Consider the following 10,143-nt stretch of genomic DNA (forward strand, 5'->3'; position numbering starts at 1 on the left):
CAAGTGCACAGTGAACATTGGGGAGACACCGACACCGGTCTTGATAGCCACTGGGGCGAACGTCTGTGTGCTGGCGACGGAACACTACAACGCACTCCCTGGTCCACCAGGCCTAGCAGAGTCCACAGCACGGATATACGCTTTCGGAGGACACACACCGCTTCCCATCCAAGGAGTATTCGTTGCTCCAGTCACTCAAGGACAAAATAGAATAAGGGGAAGATTCTTTGTCACAGATGTGAGCCCGCATTCCCTTCTGAGTTGTGCTGCGGCTGAGGCATTGGACCTGGTACACTTCTCATTTGCAGTGTATCACACCGACTTAGAAAATTTGTTGAGTCGTTTTGAAACGATATTCCGAGGGATAGGGAAACTAAAGGCTGACCCAATACGCCTCCACATCGATGGGTCTGTGAGACCAACGGCTCTAAAGCACCGCCGCGTCCCTTTCCATCTGAGGACACAGGTGGAGCGCGAGCTGCAATCCCTGATAGACAAGGACATAATTGAGAAGGTAGAGGGCCCCACTCCGTGGGTCTCCCCGATCGTGGTAGCCCCAAAGCCCAAACAACCGGGTGCGGTACGCATCTGCGTGGACATGAGGCTTCCTAACCTAGCGATCAAAAGAGAGCACCTCATAACACCCACCTTGGATGACATCATTGGGGAGCTTAAAGGGGCGAAAGTCTTCTCAAAACTGGATTTAAAGTCTGGGTACCACCATTTAGAGCTCCACCCCGAGTCAGGATACATCACGACGTTTACGACGCATGAGGGGTTATACCAATATAAAAGACTCCGTTGTGGTATCTCTTCCGCGGCAGAGGTCTTCCAAAACACCATCAGGGAAGCCCTGTCCGGACTCAAGGGAGTGATAAACATGTCGGACGACATTCTGGTCTTTGCCCGTTCCGAAGCTGAACACCTAAAGCGCCTGGAAAACACACTTGTCAGATTGCGCGACCTAGGGCTGACACTGCAAAAAGAGAAGAGTGAGTTTTTAAGGGACAGGCTGGAATTTTTCAGGTTCGTCTTCCACGCGGGGGGAATATCACCTGATCCCGAGAAAGTGGAGGATATCCAGGAAGCGACCCCGCCAACAACACCTTCCGAAATCAGAAGCTTCCTGGGTATGGTGACGTATTGTGGTCGCTTCATCCGCGATCTAGCCTCCCTGTCGGAGCCCCTGAGAGCGCTAACCAGAAACGACATTGCCTGGAACTGGGGGGAGAAAAAACAGAGGGCTTTCGACAACATCAAAAGTGCCCTATCGGAACAAGAAACGATGGCATACTTTAATCCGGATTGGGAGTCCGAAATTGTCGTCGATGCCAGCCCCGTAGGACTGGGGGCTGTCCTCATGCAGGCCGAAAATCAAGGAACCAGGAGGCCCATCGCATATGCCAGCAAAGCGCTTACAGAGACAGAGAGACGGTACTCTCAGATCGAGCGGGAAGCTCTAGCCATCTTATGGTGGTGCAAGCACTTCCGGATATATATCTTGGGAAAACCGGTCGTGGTGGTAACTGACCACAAGCCTCTCATCCCGATCCTGTCCGGAACATCATCCAAACCACCGCCTAGAATAGAGAGATGGATGTTGTCGTTAATGGAGTACGGGGTCAAACTGCTGTATCGACCAGGCCCTGACAACCAGGCAGACTACCTGTCCCCCCATCCAGGTGCGGGGAAGCCAAAAGACACAGTGGAAGTGGCAGAGGGTGTTGAAGCGATACATCTCGCGGTCGAATCGGCGCTGCCCGTTGCCCTATCCCGCCAGGAGATCACCGAAGACTCCAACGTGGACGAGACATTCGCAAGGATCAAGGTTGCTATGGCAAATGGAGAATGGCTAGAGGTCCTCCAGGACAACTCACGAAGGAACGCAGGGGCTCAGAAAGACCTGCAGTCCCTCTGAAAAGCGCGCCATGAGCTCTCGGTAGCCGAGGATGCCCTCCTGCTAAGGGGTCACCAGATTGTCATCCCGAGAACAGTGGTTGACAAGGTTCTGCAGCTCGCACACAATGGGCACCAAGGGATGGCCAAGATGAAAGCAAGACTGAGACTCAAGGTCTGGTTCCCCGACCTGGAAAGCAGAGTGGAGAGTTCATGAGAAGGTGCATCCCCTGCCCAGCAGCCCACCCGGTGGAGAGGGCCCCGCAGATCCAAACCATGGAGAGAAGTGACCAGCCATGGGGGACGGTCCATGCCGACTTTGGATCCACCGGCCGAGGGCTCTACTTTCTAGTGGTGACAGACCAATGGTCCCGCTATCCGGAGGTTGAACTGGTGGAGACCACACCATCATGGCGCTGGAGAAAATGTTGCCACGCATGGTTTTCCGGTGGAGCTATGCTCAGACAATGGGGTGCCATTTCGGGGGCAACGTTTTGCTCAGTACTGTGAGGAGAGGGGAATACGCCATAGGAAAGTCACACCGCTCTGGCCGAGGGCAAATGGGGAGGTAGAGCGCTTCATGCGAACGCTAAACAAAGTATTCCGCATATCAGCAGATGGAGGCACAGACCTCCGACGCAACTTAGTGAACTTCCTTTGCGAGTACCGCTCGACCCCCCATCAGTCAACCGGGGTCGCCCCTGCCGAAGCGCTCTTCAAGCGTGTACCGAGAGGGCTCCTGCCCGAAATGGACGGCCGCCAGCCGGGGGAGATTGAAAAGGATCAAGTGCGAACGGAGAGGGCAGTGAGGAATGAAAAGGAAACGATCAGGAGGAAGCTCTCGGAGAGGCCGATTGCGATGGGGGACACCGTATTGGTGCGAAACAGAAGAGCAGAAGGAAAGTTATCGTTAACCTATGAAACCCAGCCTCTGGGGGTGACACATGTGAAGGGCTCGATGGTCACAGCGGCCAACGCACGTGGAACTGTCACCCGGAATTTCTCGTTTTTCAAGCGGGTGGGGTCTGCCGAAACTGATGAAGTCGACCCTCCGGCACCTGAGCTGAGCGATGAACCGCCCCTGAGACCTGATGGACTGGCCGAGACTCAAGGGACACAAGAGATGCCTCCGGCCGAGGCACGCAGGTACCCGAGCCAGGCGGGGCGCAAACCGCTGCAGAGGTTCCAAGACTTTATTATGGACCCTGCCTAGGCATCTAGGTCGTGTTGGAATATTTATGGTTGAAGAATATGTTGTTAAGTTATACTGTTGATCACTGTTCGTTGTTTGGGGAAAAAAGAGGGATGTTGCGTAGTAATACGCGGTTCAACGCATGCGCGGCCCATAACGAGGCTCGCGCATGCGCGTTTTTCAATAAAGACGGTCCCGGCCGGCAGTTCGCGCCGGAGACCAGAGCAGCAACACGTCTCCGGCGTGTCTCTTAGCGCGCGCGCTGCGTGTGTGCGTGTGCCTACAGGTGGGGCCTGCCATCGCCCCACACCATCACACCATCTTGTTTCCAAAGACACTGATCTCTTTTGTGCGTTTACGGTAGAATGCAAAAGCAGAGGAGAAAGGTACTAGCATGCACGCCGCCTTTTGCCCTCACCATTTGCAAATGACGAATATTTGGGGGACCTATCTATGCTAAATGTAACATGTCTCTGCTGTTAATTAATTGGGAACTCGAAAATAAGCCCCACTGTAACTAGATGGTGCTCAAATACGTTTTATGACCCCCTCACCCCACGTAAAAATATGTTAAAACATTTTAATGTGGAGTGATTGTTAAGAAAAATAAGGTTTTCGGTGTAAATACCACGTTTTTTAAGATGAATACGAGTAATACGATGCATTATATGTTTTCATAATTACTTTCAATGTTTTCAATGTGAAACTCCAAAAAGCAATAAAAGCTTCACCCAATTGCCGTGACATTGCTTTTCACCGCAATGCCGTGACTCGGATTCGAACCGAGGTTGCTGCGGCCACAACGCAGAGTACTAACCACTATACGATCACGGCGAACTACTTGGACTGTGAGCGTTTCGTTGTTTGCAGCTGTTGTGTCGAGGGCCCGCGGCCTACGCGCGGGGGCTGGCGTCATGCAATTAGGCCGCGCGGCCGGTGGCGCAGCTCCAGCGGGAGCTGCAATAAACACACACCCACGCCGATGTTAGGTCTGCCCCGGAACTGCCTCCCGAACGCGGGGGCGGGGCTTTTATTAAGGACGCCCTGCGTCACCGCGTAGCGGGACGCAGGGCGGAACATAACATTCCTCCTTTATTATAAAACAAAACAAAACACATAACTCTAACAGCCGAACAACGGCCAAGTCCAACATAAGCGCTCAGTCTTCAACACTCAGCCACCTTGCCATTGGGGTTCATGGCACTATTGCACCAGTTGCCACACATAGTCACTTAGCTTGGCTGGCGGTCTCGTCGTTGTTCTCAGTGAGTATCGTCCTTCGCGGGGGTCCTCCCCCCTTGCTTCAAGCTCGGTTCCATCGTCGCAGTTCGGGTCCTCGAGGCCAGGTTCATCCACCGGTTCCCAGCTTCCATCCCGCGCTCCATCCTCCTCAGGGATGGCCTCCGGCTCTTCTTCGCTGGGTGGATTGTCCATGCCTTCCCGATGGCATTCCTTATCAGTCCATAGTGTACGGGGTATGGCTTTGAACCATGACGCATTTCTCGTCACTTGGCGGTTTCCTCGTGTCACAGTGACCATGGTTCCATGCCGGTTGCTGACGGTCCATGGAAGTTCCTCGTACCTTGTGTCAAGTTTTGACTTGGAAGGGTTACGTAGCATGATAACCTGGTCACCCACTTGATGATGGGACGGCCTCGCTCTCCGCTTGCCACTCATGTGTTCGTTGGCATCCCTCCTCCTTCTCTCGGTGCGTTCCTCGTTCACCGTGTCCGGGGTTCTGCTTGGGTGATGCGGGATCGAGGATCTGATGACGGTGCCGAACATGAGGTCCGCAGGCGGTATGCCGGTTGTACTGTGAGGCGTGACCCGGTAATTTCGGAGGAATCGGAAGAGGTCAACCTTCCAGGGGCTGGCGTTAGCCTTAGACACTCGGAGTACCTTATTGATAGTCCGCATAAATCGTTCTACGTCCCCATTTGCCTGGGGGTGTCTTGGAGTGATGTGGTGATATTTCACATTGAGATCCTGTAGGTACTTTTTGAAATCCTCTCCCGTAAACGGCGGGCCATTGTCGCTTTTGATTGAAATGGGTAGTCCATGGGTTGCGAACATTTTCTCTAGGGCCGGAATGACCACTTCAGCTGCTGTGGACTCAACTATCTCAACTTCCGGGTAGCGGGAGTGGTCATCGACGGCCACCAGCAAGTGGAGGCCCTCCCGGAGCTTGCAAAAGTCAATGCTGATGGCCTCCCAGCGAGAGCGGCCCCGTTCTGCCGATATGATGGGTTCCGGGTCTGGCGGCCCCCCTGTTATCTGACAGGCTAGGCACGTGGTGATGAGTGTCTCGACCCGCTCCTCGATCTGGGGAAACCATACTCGGTGCCGAATGCGGGCTTTCGTCCTTACCAGTCCTTGGTGTCCCTCATGTGCTAGGGCCACTATTCTGTCCTGTAGTTTGAGAGGGATCACGATGCGGTTTCCTCGAAGTAACAGTCCACCTTCCGTGACTGACAAGTCTTGCCGCACTGTGAATATGCCTGACAAAAACCCCTTTGCTTCCGCTGTTCTGTTGTGTGTATGTCTCATGAAAGTCTTCCAGTCACCGGACAGGATGGCATCTTTCACCAAGTCGCAACACGGGTCCTGGTGCGTTTCCGCCTCGATTTCCTCGATGCTCACCGCTCTGGGCCTCATTGCTCGCACCACTTGGCATATGTGTTCCTCTGTTTCTGCCGCTACTTGGATCTCTTGTTGAGTGGCCTCTCGCGGATGCCTGGATAGAAAATCCGCCGGGTTCCCGCTGCCTGGTTGGTAGACGAGGTTGAAGTCATATTGCTGGAGGTGCAGTAACCACTTGGTTATTCGTGCCGGAGGGTGTGCTGAGGTTCCCATGAAAATTGGTAGAAGGGGCTTGTGGTCCGTGATCGTCGTGAAGTGACGTCCATATAGGTAGAGGTGAAAATGCCGGCACCCCCACAGCACGGCGATGGCCTCCTTTTCGATGTGTGAGTACCTTTGTTCGGTCTCGGTGAGGGCTCTCGATGCATACGCGATCGGTCTTTTCTCCCCTTCCCTCGTGACTTGCATTAGGATGGCTCCGAGCCCCACGGGGCTGGCATCTACGAATAGTTCTGTGGGCAGTTCAGTATTGTAGTAGGCCATCTTGGTGTCAGCTGAGAGGGAGTCCTTGATGCTTTCGAACGAGTCCTGGCATGTTGGCCCCCATTCCCACTTGACGTTGGCTTTCGTGAGTTCCCGCAGCGGCTCAGATAGTGTGGCCAGGTTTCGGATGAACCTCCCGCAGTAGGTGGCCATGCCTAGAAAACTGCGCACTTCCGTGGGTGTCATCGGAGGGCTAGCCGCCTGGATGTCTGCGACCTTCTGCGGGTCCGGGGAGATGCCTGTGCTGCCAAACTTGTATCCGAAGAACGTGATCTCCGCTTTGAGGAATTCACACTTTTCCCGATGTATTGTGAGCCCAACCTCTTGTAGTCGGCCCAGTAGGGCGTGAAGCCTCTTGATGTGTGTCTCTTTGTCGGGGGCGTGAATCAGAATATCATCGCTCACGTTGAGGACACCAGGGATGCCCCGGATGACCTCCTGGATGGTCTGCTGGAACACCTCCGCAGCTGATGATATTCCGAAACTTAGGCGTTTGTACCTCCGCAGCCCCAGATGCGTAGAGAATGTTGTTATGTATCGAGAGTCTCTGTGGAGTTTGAGTTGATGATACCCCGCCTTTAGGTCAATCTTTGAAAATATCTTCGACCCTGTGAGGTCAGCCACAATCTCGTCGATTGTTGGGGTTATGTGGCGTTCCCTTTTAATGGCGGTGTTGGGGAGGCGCATGTCTATGCAGATCCGCACCTTTCCAGGCTGCTTGGGCTTCCGTGTGACTACCATTGGGGAGACCCACGGTGTGGGCCCTGTGACCTCCTCAATGATACCCGCTTCTTCCAGTGCCTTGAGTTCCTGTTCCACTTGTTCTCTCATGTGGAACGGCGTTCTCCGGTGCCGGACGGCTTTCGGCTGCACAGTCTCATCAATATGCAGTTTGATGGTTTTGCCTCTTAGACAGCCTATGCCTTCTTGCAAGTCAGGGTATTGGTTAAGCATCTGCTCGATCTCCATTTCTTCGTTGACATGGCAGATGAATTGGACCACTCCCAAGTCCTCCGCTGCGTCCCCACTCAGGAGGCTCTCAACACCTGCCTTCACAACATAGATTTTGGACCATAGTCTGTTTTCTCCGTGTTCCAGCGTGGTGCGGAACCTGCCAATTACCGGCAGGGGCTTTCGACAGCCGTATGCATAGAGCAGAGTGTCGGTGTTTTTCAGCTCTGGTGGAGGACTTAGAGTCAGGAAGATGCTCTCAGGCATTACGTTCACCGAAGCGCCTGTGTCGATGGTCATCTGAACGCACTGATTTTGGATGGTGACCATGCATTTGCGCCTTCGGGTGGCTTTTCCTCGAGGTCCACGGTCCTGGCATAGTGCAGACACCAGGTATACCTTCCTTCCTTTCCTGTCTGTGTCCTTGGAGGGGGGCTGCAGCATTGCCGAGATATCGTCCCCTTCATCCTCCGTGGAAGAGCTGGCCACTGCGACCCTTCTGGCACTGGCTTGCTTCTTTTTCTTGGTCGCGATCTTCTCCGGCTGGTTTTGCTGAGGCTGTATGGGGGTGTCCGTTGATCGGCATACCTTCGCGTAATGGTCCTTCCGGCCACATGCCCCACACGTGGTGCCTTGAGCAGGACAGTTGCGACGGCCATGTCGTGGGCCACCGCACCAACCACACTCAGTGGGTCCCGGAATACGCGGTTGCCACCTGTTTTGTCCGTATCCGCCACTGTTATCGTCTCTCGAGGATTGTTTGTTGGCGATGCGGGCCACCATAGCCGTGTTGAGAGCAGGTTGCAGCCTGTGTAGCGTGGCCTCCATATTGGCCGCTCTGGTGTGTGCCAGTTCCCTCTGACGTCCTAGTTCAAGGATACGCTGTAGGGGGATACCCCTCTCGCTGAGTATTAGGCGCCTCAGTTTTTCCGAATGAATCCCGTTGATGATCTGCCTCCTGATTTCCCTCTCCACATTTGTGAATTCACAGGACATGGCTAACTTCCTCAGGCGGGTGTGGTACGCATCAAGGGTTTCCTCCGCTGTCTGTAATGTGGTGCAGAAGAGAAACGTCTCATAGTCTGGGTTTAATTGAGGGAGGAAGTGATCGGTGAGGGCGTCTTTCGCGCTTCGGTACCCATCCAGGCCATCATCAACGTTCAGCGAATTGAAGATGCGCAGTACCTCATCACCCACACTGAGTAGCAGGTGTGCCTTCAGTTTCCTGGGCGCAGTGATCTCTTTGCACTCCATCGCCATCTCGAACTTCTGGATCCATAGCTGCCATCTGGGTCCGCATGACGACGGATCCGTGAATGGGTCAAACGGTTGGACCAGTGTCGACGAAGTGCCTTGAGTTCGAGGTGGAGGCGGCGTCATGGACAGGTTTGCCGCAATTCTGGACGGCGTGGAGGGCCCAGGCGTGGATGTGCCGGCCGCCATGCTGGCGTGTACCTGATCCGTGTTGTCGTAGGTGCCTCCGACGGCCACCAATGCTGTGCTGCGTCGTCTGCCTGCCTTGGAGGTGCCGCCGTGCCCAGGCGCCGTGTTGCAACTCCTGGCCTGGCACTCCCCACACTCTGTGGTGCCGCTCTCCTGTGTTGGATGGGAAGAGTTGTGGTCTTGGAGGCAGAGCGCATGAATAGATGAGAGAAAGAGAAAAAAAAAAAAAAAAATTTTTTTTTTTTTTTTTTTTTTTGGGGTGGGGGGTCACGTGTGTGATGGCACCCCCACCGGGTGTCCAAAAATTAAGCCGCGATGGCTGTATGTCGTTGTGGTGCCTTCAGAGCACCGAGCTTATTGTGGAGCTCGTCTCTCCTCGTCGCCATTGTTGTGTCGAGGGCCCGCGGCCTACGCGCGGGGGCTGGCGTCATGCAATTAGGCCGCGCGGCCGGTGGCGCAGCTCCAGCGGGAGCTGCAATAAACACACACCCACGCCGATGTTAGGTCTGCCCCGGAACTGCCTCCCGAACGCGGGGGCGGGGCTTTTATTAAGGACGCCCTGCGTCACCGCGTAGCGGGACGCAGGGCGGAACATAACAGCAGCTTTGAAAACCGTCGCATATATTGTGATGTATGACGTTCCATGAGTTGTAATACTTAGCACAATAAGCCAATGGATTCCTAATCTTTTCATGTAAACTTCTGAAATAATACAACACACTCCAACGAAACATTAACAGCAACAACTTGCAAATTCATTCCCTCATCAGAAGACAGTGGTGGGTGAAAACTGGAGTCCAGGTCATCATCGTGAATTCTACTAAATATACCTAAATGGAAAACATTCTCCTGGGTGCTGCAAGGCCCGAAAGCCGATCACATAGAAGACATGGTTGAAAGTTAAACTGTGGGGTTACTGTTATTAATGTGGCTGTACCCCTGATCTCACTGCAATCATTTTCACAGGCTTCTACGGCTTGGTTTAGTTTAGACTGAACTTGTTATAAAATGTTTTCCCAGTTGCAGTGCGAAAGAGAACTGGGGAGATGCTGGCTGCGCTGGTGATAGCACGATTTGTAGTCAAAATTATAAAGATAGAAAAGGGACATCAAAGTGGGAGGCGTAAAATGACGGCCCCTCCCCGACGAAGCTTCGACACACTTGCGCTACTTATTTTTGTTTAAACGGAAAACGAGCTTGTTTCCTTCTTCGGCGTTCGCGGCCACACTTGCTCCACCACTCCACGCATGCAAAAAAAAAAAAAACATGTCCCTTTCCATGTGTCTTGGAAGTTATGTTCGTGTGTTCTATTTATTTAGAATCCACTACACATGGGCAATATGTGTTGTTGTGTAACACAGAGTCAATGCATGATACGGTCACTATGGGCTGAAGATCTGTCACAGCGTATGGGGGCCCCATTTCAACTTGATGGTGGGGTGCAAACATTATAATGAATGCACATAAATACAGCCAGGGGCTAATAGCCGCGGATTCTCAGAAGACAGCCATCCAGCAGGGAGCTGAAACACCAAACG

The 10,143-nt window shown here is 53.5% G+C and overlaps 1 non-coding gene across 1 annotated transcript; it reads right to left on the reverse strand.

Moving 5' to 3' along the window:
• Nucleotides 1-3,850: 3,850 nt before the first annotated feature.
• Nucleotides 3,851-3,922, reverse strand: TRNAH-GUG (transfer RNA histidin (anticodon GUG)). The gene has a single exon. It is a non-coding gene; the product is annotated as a tRNA-His (tRNA).
• Nucleotides 3,923-10,143: the final 6,221 nt, after the last annotated feature.

The sequence above is a fragment of the Ambystoma mexicanum genome (assembly GCF_040938575.1).
Source record: "Ambystoma mexicanum isolate Mex_15411 chromosome 12 unlocalized genomic scaffold, UKY_AmexF1_1 Mex_chr12_unloc.2, whole genome shotgun sequence".
NCBI lineage: Eukaryota > Metazoa > Chordata > Amphibia > Caudata > Ambystomatidae > Ambystoma > Ambystoma mexicanum.